This window comes from Acomys minous (genome assembly GCF_964271855.1).
Source record: "Acomys minous genome assembly, chromosome: 8".
Taxonomy (NCBI): domain Eukaryota; kingdom Metazoa; phylum Chordata; class Mammalia; order Rodentia; family Muridae; genus Acomys; species Acomys minous.
This window is the reverse complement of record NC_140489.1, coordinates 80,439,763-80,454,326: the sequence shown is the minus strand read 5'-3', so window position 1 is coordinate 80,454,326 and position 14,564 is coordinate 80,439,763. Positions and strand designations below refer to the sequence as shown.

Genomic DNA, 14,564 nt, shown 5'->3' with positions numbered 1-14,564 from the left:
GTTACATAGGCACTTGAGCATCCTGGAATTTTGATACCTGTCGGAGGTCACTGAACTAACCCACCAAGGGAGCTAAGGCATGATTGTGTCAGGCACCATCTGTATGTTGGATACTTTTCAAAATTCTGGGAAATCAGTGGAGTAGGAGGTTGTGGGGTTTCCATACTTGTGGGAAGAGGCAGGTGATATGAAAGCAATTTACTACAGGAATAACCCACGCCAGGGTGATCCGGGCCATGGAGAACAGCATCAGGGGACGGAAGAAAGAATGATCAAGGTGCTTTGTTACAGAGTAACTGGGGAAGGTCGAATAAACAAATTCTATAAAAAGTGCTTCAGGCTTTTATGGGACTCTTCCCCGGGGAAGTATGAGCATTGTGCATTGTGCATTGTTCCCCCTGAGCCCTGGGAACTTCTCTCACCAGCGCTGGTGGAAGGGAAGTGAACCTTCAGTGAATGAAGCCTTCACAATAGGTATTCTTGACACAGAGCAACAAACATGACATTTATAACACCCACATCCACACACATTTGTTTCTAAACAGTTAGGTATTTGGGAAAGCAATGGAAAAAGGAAATGGTTTTGTATGTTGTGTGGAGGGGATAACAGCACATAGCAAAACCGGAGGGAATGTATTTACCTATCTTGGAACATGAAAATACCTTTGGTTTTGTTGTTGTTGTTTTTGCAGTGGTGGGGTGTGGGGATGGGGTTTTGTGGGGGGGGAGGTTGACATAATGGAGATTGGACCCAAGGCATTGGGCATACTAGGTGAGCACTCTACCACTGAACTATCCCCAGCCCTATCTTTGATGTTTTTAATTGAAAATCCAAGACCTTAGGAAAGGTATGTTGTTGCAGAAGTGACAGCCAAGTCCAATATTGCATCTGGTTTCAGAGGTTACTGAACTAACTAAAACTTATAAATGACTGTCTGTCTGTCTGTCTGTCTGTCAGCTTCTGGACTTATATTTGTGGGGCATTTTACTGAAAAATGTAATTTTAGATTATTTTCCCTTCTAAGTTATTTTCCCAGAAGTCACATCTGGTAAGTTCAGGCAATGATTTCCTTATCTCTCCTTAATTTCTCTCCGGCTTTCAGGTCGGGGAGAGGAACAAGAGGCAGGAGCTGACAGAACCATTGTTTGTCAGCAGCCACAGATTCTGGCTCCTTTTTAAATTCTGCTCCATAGGAAATGTTTCAGGTCCTTTCTAGTAGGAAAGGGAGAAGATGGGGTATAGAAAAAAATTGTCCCACTGTGTAATTTTTTTCATAGTTAAGTTTTTCCAGCTTTGTTTTAAAAAAAAAAAAAAATATATATATATTATCTTATAGAACTGTCTATGTTCCAATCACTCTTCAATGGGAGCAGGAAAATAGATATGGATAATTCACACAAATTAATGCTCATGGCTAAGTTCCAATAATAGTTTATTTATAATGTAAAACAAAAAAAAAAGAAATTTTAGTCTGGGGCGATAGCGCAATAGGTTAAGGTTAAGGTGTTTTAAAAAATCATCAATGAAAAGTTATTATCACTATCAACATATTAATAATTCATAACTCTAAAGTTAAATACCATTCTAAAAACCAAAGTAAAAGGAGGCTGACATGTACTGCAGTGCTCAGCTCTATTTAGTGCTCCTATGACAGAATACTTGAAATTGAGTCATTGGCAAAAAGCCAAAACTAAAACTTACTTTCTCACAGGAGCCTGGGCAGCCAGGACTAAGGCACTGACAGGTTTGGTTGCCTGGTGTGCTTTCTGCTTTCATGGAAGGCAGAGAGTGTGCTAGAAAAATGCAGAGTGAATCTCTTGTACAGGGGCCACGATTCAACCATCTTTAAAGGCTCATCCTTTTGTAAGTTGGTAACTTGCTCCAGACTGCCCACATTTACATCCTAACCATCTGCCCACTTTGGTTTGTCTAACTTTTTGAAAATAGAAAACTGCTGGAGGTTTGGGAAGTCAGGATGAATTGAGTCAGTCATCCCTCAGCAAATATTTATTGATCACCTACTGATCAAAGAGCTATGCGTACAGTGGTGAAGACTACAGATAAAACTGCTAAGTAAATGTGAATGCTGTCAGAATCGAAAGGGAGTCTTTGTGTCAACTCCAACTACTGCGTCCATAAGGGAAGCAAATCTGAGATGTTATGAAAGATGGGCTCCAACACGATTGCCGGGAGACGATGCTCACAAGGCTGCTATCGCCGTAGCCTGCACAGAGGCCACCACAACCTCACACAAATTACTGCACAAGGACACCTGCTCAGTAACTGCGTGTTTAATCTTGACCTGACACCACTACTCTTGTCACTAGTCATTGTGCCCAAGGATGGTTGTTTCAAACTATCTGATGCAAGCTTCCTCCTGTCTCTGGAAAGTCCCCCTGCCCCGCCCCCTTTGATAGGCCTATGAGATATCTTTCCATGGCAACGCCTTCTAGTCCCATTTCATCGCCATTCCCAAATGCTACCATTCTTTGGAAGTTTTCTCTTAGAGGGTTTTTTAACTTAAATTGACAAAAGTCTACGCTCATGGAGCTTACATTCGAGAGCTAGAATATAGACACTGACGAAAATTTTGGCAAGTGTGATGAAAGTAAATAGAGCAATAGGGTGAGGCTTGGCAAACTTTTCCTATTAAGGGCCAGATAGTAAGTATCAGGGTTTCTGGCCCTACACTCTCTGTTTCAGCTACTCAGCAATTGAGGCAGGAACTTAACTATGGACAGTACATGAATGAACTCTCATAGCTCTGTTTCAATAATACTTTTATAATGTACAAAAAAACCCTCTTAGACTGAGGAGATAGCTTAAGTGGCCGTCCTATAAGCATGAAGTACTGTGTTTTATCTCCAAAATTAAAAACAAACAAGAAGATGTGTTCATGAACGCTGATACTCCTAGCCCTGGAGATGGAGAAATGGACATAGTCCAGGGATCATCAGCCAGTTCCAGGTCAACCTCAACCTAAGGCTTGAGGTTGACCTCTGGCCTTTGCTTGCATATGTGCATGCACACATGGGCTATAGTACCTGAACACATATAAGCGCTCTCTCTCTCTCTCTCTCTCTCTCTCTCTGATTTTACCTGAATGTTGAAATGTTCTGACTCCTGAGGTGAGGGTACGTGAGGCTCTTAAAGTCACCATCCTGCACACCTGAGGGAGAGCATGCTAGCATATGATAAACTCAAATGTAGAGTGCCCTTGACTGATCGAACCACTTAAATTTCAGTTTATTATTAAAGCTTTATGCTAGAAGATTGTCATGCTGGTGACGTTTGGACATTAGCAAACACATTAGGCAAGAGTGTCTGTACTCAGGAATATGCGTTGGCTGCATTGCTGGAGTTGGATGCTAAGGCTGATTTCATCTATATGAAAGGTTAGCCCTGGCAAACAACACAGGTTAACTTGCTACATAAAGCCAAGAAGGCAGAGTGGGCTATTGGCTTCCATGGAAGACAGCCAGAAAACATGCCTGTGTTTTGGACTGTCCTCTCAAGAGAGCCATTTCCTTGGCACAGGCTAACTTCAAGAAGCAATGAATTAATTTAACAGAAAGAGATGCAGTCAGAGATGATTTCTAGCTTAGATCACGCAGATTACAAGACAGAGCCATGAGCGAGTGCTTGCTTTGATGGCCAAGGCCAATTTCTGTCCATTGATTTGATTAAAAAAAAAACCACTTGGATTTGAGTTTTGTGCAAAGTGACAAATATGGGTCCAGTTGCATTTTTTTACACATAGACATCCAGTTAGACCGGCACCATGTGTTGAAGATGCTATCCTTTTTCCATTGAATGGATTTGGCTTCTTTGTTGAAAATCAAGTGACCATATGTGTGTGGATTCATATCTGGGTCTTCGATTCGATTCCACTGATCAACCAGCCTGTTGTTGTGCCAGTGCCATGCTGTTTTAATTACTATTGCTTTATAGTACAGTTTGAGACCAGGTATGGAGATTCCTCCGGAGCACCTTTTATTGTACAAGATTGCTTTAGCTATTCTGGGTTTTTTGTTTTTCCATATGAAGTTCAGAATTGAACTTTCAATGTCTTTAAAAAATTGTGTAGGTATTTTGATAGGGATTGCATTGAATCTGTAGATTGCTTTTGGTAGGATGGCCATTTTTACTATGTTAATTCTCCCGATCCATGAGCAAGGAAGATCATTCCATCTTCTCATGTCATCTTCAATCTCTTTCTTCAGAGTTTTGAATTTTTTTTCAAACAGCCTTATTCATAATAGCCAGAACATGGAAACAGCCTAAGTGTCCATCAATAGAAGAATGGATAAAGAAACTGTGGTACATATACACTATGGAATACTATTCAGCTATTAAAAACAAGGAATTCCCAAAATTTGTGGATAAGTGGATTGAGCTAGAAATGATCATAATGAGTGAGTTAACCCAGAAGCAGAAAGACTCAAATGGTATATACTCACTTATATCTGCATATTAGCTCAAGGGACATGTCCCATGAAAGCCTTCACTTACCAGAAAACTGGGACAGAGGGGAGGACATCCTATTGGGACTCTAGATGAGAGAAGCATGGGAGAATGGCAAAGTAGAAGGATCCAGAGGGTCCTAGAAGCCTACAAGTAGACCATTATGATAGGCAGATTTGGGCGCAGGGGTCCCGCTCAAACTAAGGCACCAGCCAAGGACAATACAGGCGGTAAACATTAAACCCCTACCCAGATCTAGCCAATGGACAGAACACTCTCCACAGTAGAGTGGAGAGTGGGATATTACTTTCTCACATACTTTGGTGCCTCACCTTTGACCATGTCCCCTGGAGGGGGAGACCTGGTGGCACTCAGAGGAAGGACAGCAGGTTACCAAGAAGAGACTTGATACCCTATGAACATATAGAGGGGGAGGTAATCCCCCTCAGGAACAGTCATAGGGGCGGGGAATAAGGGGAAAATGGGAGGGAGGGAAGAATGGGAGGATACAAGAGATGGGATAACCATTGAGATGTAACAAGAATAAAAATGTTTATGTAAAAAAAGAAAAATAATAAAATAAAAAGCATGAAGAAAGAAAAAAAAGCCTACAAGAAGCCCTATTTTGAAAACTTCAGTTTCTGGTATCAGCCATCACACTCCCTTCCATCTTTCTCTATTCACACTCCTTGCCAGCAAAACCACAGCCCTGCATGGCTTCAACCCTGCCCCGAGCCTGCTCAGCTGATTGTGGTGGGTGAATAACATACGTGACATCAGCATCAGTGGTGACCATAACTGGAAGCGGTCCTGCAGAGCACACTTCTCTTCTCGGCTGTTTTCCCGAGTGCCGATTTCTCCTCCTCCCCTTGCACAATGCTCCTCACTTCCTTTGAACTGAGATATAACTGACCTCCAATGACTTGCCCAGAGTATAAGTATGTAGTTTGACAATTTTGAATCTATACATGGAGCCGATGCTCTGAATCTAAGTAGAGAACACCACCTAGAAAAGTTCTCTGAGTTTCCTTTCCAGCCAGTCTTTCTCCACTGCAGACACACACAGTCCTGCCAAGCCCCATTCTCTGCTGATGACTTTATTTCAGCAGTGCACACACTATTCTGTGCCTACTTCTATACAAGTAGCAGCGCGCGCGCTCGTGTGTGTGTGTGTGTGTGTGTGTGTGTGTGTGTGTGTGTGTGTGTGTGTGTGTGAAGACATGGTTTCTCTGTGTAGCCCTGGATGTCCTGGAACTAACTCTGTAAAACCAGGCTGGGCTCAAACTCACAGAAATCTGCCTGCCTCTGCTTCCTCTGCTCTGGGATTAAAGGCATGTGCCACAACTGCCAGGCTCCAGGTACAAACGTACTTCCAAAAAATGTCCAGAGCCAGACATATTTTTTTTTTTAAAAAAAGAAACATAAAAGACCATGTTAAGCTTTTTAGTTAAATAGCAGTCCAATAAGGGTCCCAGGAATAGATAGAGTGCGGTGAAGAGGTGTTAACGGCTCCTCTAGACCTTGGGGCATATGGGATGGAGAGGTTAGTTGGGAAATAAGAGGGAGAGGCACAGTGTTCTAAGAACCTCTGATCATTTGAAAATGTAAAAGTAAAGTGAGAACAGCAACAGAAGACTCAGCTGACTATGAAATACCTGAGCACCTGTGGTATGCAAATGTCTGTTAGGTACTGGAAGTTTAGCTCTGACTAAGATGATGTACCCATCCCCTGGTCAGATGCAAGGGAGAGGGGGAGCCAGCTCTTACAGTAAGTGGGTCGTTGTCGTCGTCGTCGTCATCATCATCATCATCATCATCATCATCATCATCATCATCATCATTACTATTGTTGACAGGGTTTCTCTTTTTAGCCCTGGCTTCCCTGGTACTTGCTCTGTAGGCTAGGCAGGCCCCTTGAACTCACAGAACTCTGCCTGTCTCTGCCTCCTGAGTTCTAAGATTAAAGGCCTGTGCCAATTCTATCTGGCAGTATGCTATTTAAAAAAAAAAGTTTGTATTTCTTGAGACTGTATAATACAATTATATCATTTCTTTCTTCCCTTTCCTGCCTCCAAGCCCTCTCATGTACCCTGCCTTGCTCTCTCTCACAGTCATGGCCTCTATCATTACACACACACACACATGCACACACACACATACACACGCACGCACACACACACACACACACACACACACACACAAACAAACACACACACACCCCACATTTCTTTTTTTATTTAAATAATTTATTCAGATTACATCTAAATTGTTATCCCCTCACTTGTATCTTCCTGTTCCCCTTCCCTCATTCTTTCACCCAATTCCCCTCCCCTAGGCCTGTGACAGAAGGGGACCTCCTTCCTCACCATATGATCACAGCCTATCAGGTCTCATCCTGGTAGCCGGCTTACCCTTCCTCTGAGTGCCACCAGGCCTCCCCGCCAAGGGGAAGTGGTCAAATAGGGGCACAATCGCTCATGTCAGAGTCAGTCCTTGCTCTCCACACAACTGTGGAGGATGCACTGTCCATTGGCTAGATCTGAATAGGGTGTCTAGGTTTACTGCATGAATTGTCCTTGGTTGGTACAGTAATTTATGCAGGCCCCCTGGGTCCAGATCTGCCAGTATTGATGGTTTTCTTCTAGGGCTCCTGGACATCTGGGGCCTTTTATCTCCCCATTCTCCCATACCTCTCTCACCTGGAGTCCCAGTAGGAAGTCCCAGCATCTGTCCCAATCCCCCGCTTAATGAAGACTCTCAGAATACATCAATGTTGGGCTAGTGTCCAATTATAAGTGAGCATATACCATGTGTATCTTTCTAGGTCTGGGTTGGTTAACTCACTCAGGATGATCATTTCTAGTTCCATCCATTTGCCTGCAAAGTTCAGGATTTCCTTGTTTTTAATAGCTGAGTAATATTCCATAGTCTAAATGTACCACAGTTTCTTTATCCATTCATTGGCTGAGGGACATCAAGGTTGTTTCCAAATTTTGGCTATTATGAATAAGGCTGCTATGAACATAGTCGAGCAAATGTCCTTGTTGTGTGGTGGAGTAGGTACATTCCAAGGAGTGGAATAGCTGGGTCTTGAGGAATCCCTATTCCCAGTTTTCTGAGAAAGTACCAGATTGATTTCCAAAGTGGTTGTGCAAGTTTGCACTCCCACCAGCAATGAAGGAGTGTTCCCCTTTCTCCACATCCTCACCAGTATGTGCTGTCTCTTGAGTTTTTGACCTTAGCCATTCTGATGGGTATAAGATGGAACCTCAGAGTCATTTTGATTTGCATTTCTCTGATGATTAAGGACATTGAGCATTTCTTTAAGTGTTTCTCAGCCATTCCATATTCCTCTGTTGAGAATTCTCTGTTTAGCTTTGAACCTCATTTTTAATTGGGTTATTTGGTTTGGTGGGGTTTAATCCTTGAGTTCTTTATATATTTTGGATATTAGACCTTTGTCAGATGTAGAGTTGGTAAAGATCTTATGTTGTTGCTTTGTTCTGTTGACAGTGTCTTCTGCTTTACAGAAGCTTGTCAGCCTTATGAGGTCCCATTTATTAATTGTTGACCTTAGAGCCTGGGCTGTTGGTGTTCTGTTTAGGAAGTTATCTCCTGTGCCAATGAGTTCAAGGCTCTTTCCCACTTTTTCTTCTAACAGATTCAGTGTCTCTGGTTTTAAATTGAGGTCTTTAATCCACTTGGACTTGAGTTTTGTGCATGGTGATAAATATGGGTCTACTTACATTTTTCTACATGTAGTCATCCAGTTAGACCAGCACCATTTGTTGAAGATTCTATCCTTTTTCTATTGTATAGATTTAGTTTCTTTGTCAAAAATCAAGTGTCCATAGGTGTGTGGATTTATTTCTGGGTCTTTGATTCTTTTCCATTGATCAACCAGCCTATTGCTATGCCAGTACCATACCGTTTTAACTACTGTTGCTCTATAGTACAGCTTGAGATCAGGAATGGAGTTTCCTCCAGAGGATCTTTTATTGTACAGGATTGTTTCAGCTATTCTGGTTTTTGTTTTTTCATATCAAGTTGAGAATTGATCTTTGGAAACAGTTCTAAAGTCCAGATAGCCTTCTATTCTTTACAAAACTACAGTAAAGTTAGAAATTATATTGATATAGAAGTTCAAGACAAAGTCACAGAGACATGCATGTTGTTTCAGTGAACTGCCTGACCTTCTGAGTAAATGTGGCAGGCCAGGACTTTCCTGGTGTTATGGAAAGACATAAGGACAAGCTGCTTCCAAGTAAAAAGGCTACATAATATTTTGAAAATGATGGCTTTATTTTAAATATAAAATAGGAAAAGAACGGATTAATTAAGGGTCAGGAGACAGGTTTAGGGTACCAGGTGAAGGGATTGATCTTTGATCTATTAACTATATGCCAACTTAAAACAAAATCAAATAGAGTCATTTTGTTTAATACCTTTCGTACCCATGAGGTTTTAAGATACCAATCATAAGGAAGAAAGTCTTAAGTTAAAAGAAAGCTGATTTTATCCTAAAGTAAATTTTTAGTTCTCAGGAAATTTGCTGTTTGCTTGCTTTGTTTCCCTTGTTCCTATATACTTATGTAACCAAAAAGATTTCAAGCTGTGTAATCAATGATTAAATTTTTAAGGAGATGATTTTGTGTAAGTTTACAAGAGACACAAGTTGTCAGAGCAGGTAAAGCCACTATGGCTTCCTCTCTGTCCCATCTCTCATCAAAAGAATTGAATGGTGTCCCGTGTCTGATTCTTTCTTCCCTCATCGCTCTTACCTACACCCTTCTTTAGGGCCCGCCCCTCAGCTGGAGCTGTACTCCGGCAAGTGTCTATAGGTCGAGACCCCTCACCTGTGGGGATCACGGAACTCTTCCCTGGATCAGGCAGGTGACCTGGTTTCAGCTCCGGGGGGTGGAGGGAGGGTGGGGACTTTGCTGCATACCTTGGCCTCCCCACTAGGCTAGCAGAGCCTGGTGCTGGTGCTCTGCAGCCCAAGGTTCAGTCCAGGATAGTGTGTAGGTACTATATGCTTTTGGAGACCCTGCTCTTGGCCACTAGGGCCCTGGAACTTCAGTTCAGTCTACCAAAGAGTCCAAGATCCTCCTGATGCTTCCACCTGTTCTCGCTCTTGCTAAGGAACCTCAGTTCAGAGAGAGCGGGAACCGTGCCATAGCCGAGAACATGTCTGCAGCTGCCTGGGACTCCTGCATGAGCCCTGGATCCCTCTGTGGACTGGCATGGTGATCTGAAGTCAGATCTATTCCAGATCCACACTCTTGTCTCCTCTTCTCCTCCTCCCCAACCCCGGACAGCAGACACTGAGGCTGGTACTCTGTAACATACTGTTTAGTCAGAGAGAGTACAGGTACTGCCCGACTGCACTGACTGGGCTTTGGATACCCTACCAGCGGCCTCAGGACAGATGGGCTTTTTGTGGACTGGCGCAGCTGGTCTGGGTTCTGATCCACCTGCTCTCCTGGGTCCTCCTCTGAGCCAGCAGATCTAGATGCTGGTGTTTCACTGGCCACAGTTCAGTCTCTAAGATACGGAGCACACCTGCATTTCTTTGCCCGTCTCTGGGGACTGGGCATCCATCTTCCCTGGACCAGTTGGATGGCCCAAGGCCAGACCCACCTGTGCTCTGCACTGTCCAGACCCATCTCACCTAGGGCTCTCCAGGTCTTGTCGTCTGTAGCTCCCAGCCCTGTTCCTAGGCTCCGTCCTGCCGCTCAGACACCATGCGTAGTCAGCGCCGCCATCTTGGATCTGCCTCACACCACATTTCTAAATAGATGAATACATTCTACTCAGGCCCCGTGTGTGTGTGTGTGTGTGTGTGTGTGTGTGTGTGTGTGTGTGTGTGTGTGTGTGTGTATTATATCTCTACTTACTATCTATCTATCTATCTATCTGTCAATCATCTATCATCTATTGATTTTTAGGGCTGATCATTTGGTATTAGATAAACAATTTCCAATTCCCAAGGTGGAATTCTTCCCTGAGGAACATTATTTCTCCTGTTCTTAGTATTCCTTAGATGCCTGTAGCTCATTGGCTAGGGTTGAGGTTTCATGCGGTTTCCCCCTCCATGTTAGCATGCCTATTCGTCTCTTGGTGTTATCCTTGTTCAAGTCTTGTTTAGGAAGTCATGTTGTTGAGATCCATGAGTATAGCTTCTCTGACATTTGCAGGAAACAGAATCTCACAACAAACTCTCTGATCCTCTGGCTCTCACAATCTTTCCACTTCTTCTTCTGAAATGCTCCTTGAGCCTCAGATGCAGGAGTTGTTTTATTGCTCTATCGGTTGGGACTGGGCTTTACAACTCTGCATTTTGTCTGGTTGAGTTTTCTGTGATGGTCTCTGTCTGTTGTAAAGTGAAGTTTCCTTGTGGAAGGGTGAGGACCAAATTTACCTATGGATATAAGGACAACTTTTTATAATGTAGTTAGGAATTATGCTGACTTTAAAAAGTAATAGGTGTAGGTTCTCCTTAAAGATCCATGAATTCACCAATCCTGAGTAGTTGGCTAGGTTTCCAATACCAGGCACAATTTCCTTCTTGTTGATTGAGTATTAAATCAATCAAGGAGCTGTTGGTTGCTTCCAAATTATCCATACCACTATTATACACTTAGGGTTATTGTTCCATGCTTGTCATTGTTGTTCATAGACATCGTAGCTGTATAGGAATGCTGGTTGCTTCCTTCTTTGGAAGCTTGCATAGTGCCTTCTGGTACCATGAAAACTAGACCTCAGAAAGGAGGCTTTCAGGCCAGATCCACCTGGGGTTGGGGAGGAACTCTGGCCCCTATGTCTAAAGTGTCTGATGCTTTCAGCAATTTACCATCCACCTCTGGAGGCAACAAAGGGCAATAGCAATCTCTTGTTCTGTTTGGGGCATGTCTTAGACAACCCTGACCAACAACCAACAACTCCAAAAACTCTAAATAGAATTTCTCATGCCTAGTGTTGGGTTTTTGTTAGATAGTCTATGGCTCTTGAAGGGAGCATTGTCAGAGCAAATGAAAACATATATATATATATATATATATATATATATATATATATATATATATATATAAATATTTGTGTGTGTACATGCATATGTACATATATTACCTTAAGGGCATAATAAGTATTTTTAGATAGATAATAGTATACTTCCTTGCAACATTTTCAGACATTTATTTCCTCCTTACTTCTTCTGTATTTATCTTTTTCCTCTCTCCCTAAATAGAGTCCCCTTGTTTTTCTCATTTTCCATTCAGATCATTTGTACCCTGTTAGTCTCTTTCCTGTTGCCCCCACCATGGTCACTTTTTAGTTTCTTGGTTTCTATGGTTACTCAGAGTATGTACTCACATCTGAAAATATGGAGCTAGGAGCCTCTGATGACAGAGAAAGTGTAATGCTTGTCTTTCTGAGTTACCTCACGCAATATTACCTTTCCAGTTCCACCCATTTACCTGCAAATTTCATTTTTTCTCTAAGTTTGAATAATATATATATATTTCATTATCTATTCATCAGTTGAAGGATGTTTAGACTGTTTCCATTTCCTAGATTTTGTGAGTAGAGCAGCAATGAACATGGCTGGGTGAGTATCTGTGAAGTGGGATGTCTAGTCCTTTGAGCATATGCCAAGGAGTGTTAGGGTTGGGTCATATGATAGATGCATCAAAGATTTAGGTTCTAAACCTGAAATGCTGAAACTATTAGAAGAAAATGCAGGCAGTGAAACACAGAATATTGTGTAGGAAAGAACTTTCTGAATAGGACTCCATTTGCTCAAGAATTAAGGCCAACACTTGACAGGTGGTACTTCATAAAACTGAAATGCTTCTGCATGGCTAAAGAAACAGTAAACTGAGTAAAAATGAAGCCCTCACAATGGGAACAAATGTTTGCCAGCTGTAAATCTGACAGAGGATTAGTATCCAGAGTATATAAAGAACAGAAAATACGAAGAGTCAAAGACTAAATGACCCATTCAAAACATGGGCCTGGGATCTGAACAGTTAGAAGGAGGAGGAGGAGGAAACCAAGATGAAGATGAAGAAGAAAAGAAAAGGAGGAGGAAGAGAAAGAAGAGGCAGCTAAGAAATATCTCAATAAATGTTCATCACCATTAAAAACTGGAGAAATGCAAATCAAAACAACTTTGAGATTTCATCTTACCCTAGTCAGAAAGGTGCCAGCTCTTCTCAAAGCTCTCTCATGGGTCAGATGCACTGGGGATATTCTGTTGGATATTGCTCCAATTTGCTTTCTGTTGCTGTGACCATAAGCAACCTGGGGAAGAGGAAAGGGCGTACTTAGCTTAAAGGTTATAGCTGATCATCAAGAAAGATGAAACAAAGCCCCGGGGGCAAGAACTGAGCTGGACGCCACAGCAGAAGAGACTCCTTATGGCCTTGCTTCCTCTGGCTTGCTCAGCTATCTTCTTAATACTGACCAGGCCCACCTGCCTCAGGAGGGCACCTTCTGATGTGGGGTGGGCCCTCCTACATCAATTAGCAATTAAGAAAGTTCTTCAAAGACACAGCCACGCAGGCAAATCCAATGGAGACAATTACTCAGTTAAGACTCTGTTTTCCCAGGTATTTCAAGTTGCCAACTAAGACCAACCATGAAAATGCATGAAAAATGGCATGAAAATGCAGACCACAGCCCAGTCCATTTCTATTGCCCAGAATGGCTCCAACCTGAACCAAGGCACCTGTCCTCTAGCCGAGCTCACTGAATAGTTCTGCACAGTCCATACTGTGAGAATCCTTGCTACTACATGGATGCAATGTGCATTAAAATGTGAAGTTTGGGTTCAAGTGCTAATGGGGACAGATAGTTTCAGGGGGAGAATTTGAACTGAGGCTTTAGCCTGGGTTTTATTAAGTAGGGTAACAACCAGGAAGTATCCCAGGATAGAGAAATGGTTGGCCAGGCAAAGAAACATAGAGAGCCAGTGGTTGTCACAGCAGGGGGGCGGGGCGCAGGGGTGATCTGTTTCAATCAACCACCTACTTCAAGAACTGCCAGGGCTGTGTCTTCCTTCTGTCTTGGTCTGTTCTGCAGCAACCCAGGCCGTGCTCTCATGTGTTACTGGAGAGGACTGAAGCGTGCAAAGCTGATTTTCCCTTTCTGCTCTCTTGTCACGGACTGAGCTAAACTGGCTGGCTTTCTGCCTTCTGTCAACTCGGCGGTTCTCTGAATCCAAGCAGAAGTATAAGAATTTTTTTTTTTGCCGCTCTGGCTGCAATTCTGCTGTTCTCACTACTTTGAGAAAGCCACAAGCTGACTTGATTTCCAAATGAAAAGCAGCGCTTTCCACAGTACGGTTGCAGTGCAGCCAGGAGGCCAGCATATGTCCTTAACAGCACCTTTGGCAGCTCTGCAGCCTTTGGGGGGGGGGGTGATTGTGTGGCATGGGGAGTGGCTAAGTTGTCACAAAGAACTCAAATACCTGAACCAACAGTTGCACCTGGGAGTGGGTTCCTACTGCCCTTTCTAGGCCACATGGAGGTTGCCATTAAAGGAAAAGCAAGTGTTTAATGGTTGGCTTATCAGCCTTTCGCTATTTCTAGCTGATGTTATGTGAGACATTGAAGGAGGGCAGAAGCATTCATGTCCCTGTGAATTCTGGAGACTGGCTTCACCATTCAGCAAACACTAACCCTGTAACTCCATTAAACACTTCCCTGACAGCCCTAGCTCCACAAGTGGGCTGCAGCAGAAAGACCACGGTGAGCTCAGACGGACTAAGATGCAGATGCCAGTATGATGGACATGGTGGTGTGCTGTTGGGCGCTCTTCCAGGAGAAAAGTATCCCAACTCTAGGAGTGCAGACAGTTATCAGTTGGCAGCTGTGCAAGGATTGCCGCACCCACACTGCCATAGCCACACTGGTCCATAGCCAGTGAGTAAGATTGGGGCAGGTGGAGCAAAGCCTGGCATTTTAGCCAATGCAGAGGAACCTCTGGTCCTGCTTCCCACCCTCACTTCACAGGTGCTAACCCAGGAGCATTCCCTAATCGCCATGCATAGCCTTGGCTTATCAAGAGCCTGATTGCTGGCACACTGTGGTTTAAAGCG

At 43.2% G+C, this 14,564-nt stretch overlaps 1 protein-coding gene across 1 annotated transcript in view; it reads right to left on the bottom strand.

The window, feature by feature from the left end:
• PIK3CG (phosphatidylinositol-4,5-bisphosphate 3-kinase catalytic subunit gamma) overlaps positions 1–13,615 on the bottom strand; it is a 65,986-nt gene extending 52,371 nt beyond the window's left edge. The window contains exons 1-2 of the mRNA XM_084792154.1: positions 13,496–13,615; positions 12,653–12,766 (exon numbers count right to left, since the gene is read on the bottom strand). The gene's annotated coding sequence lies outside the window, so the exon portion shown is untranslated. The remainder of the gene's footprint in view (positions 1–12,652; positions 12,767–13,495) is intronic.
• Positions 13,616–14,564: the final 949 nt, after the last annotated feature.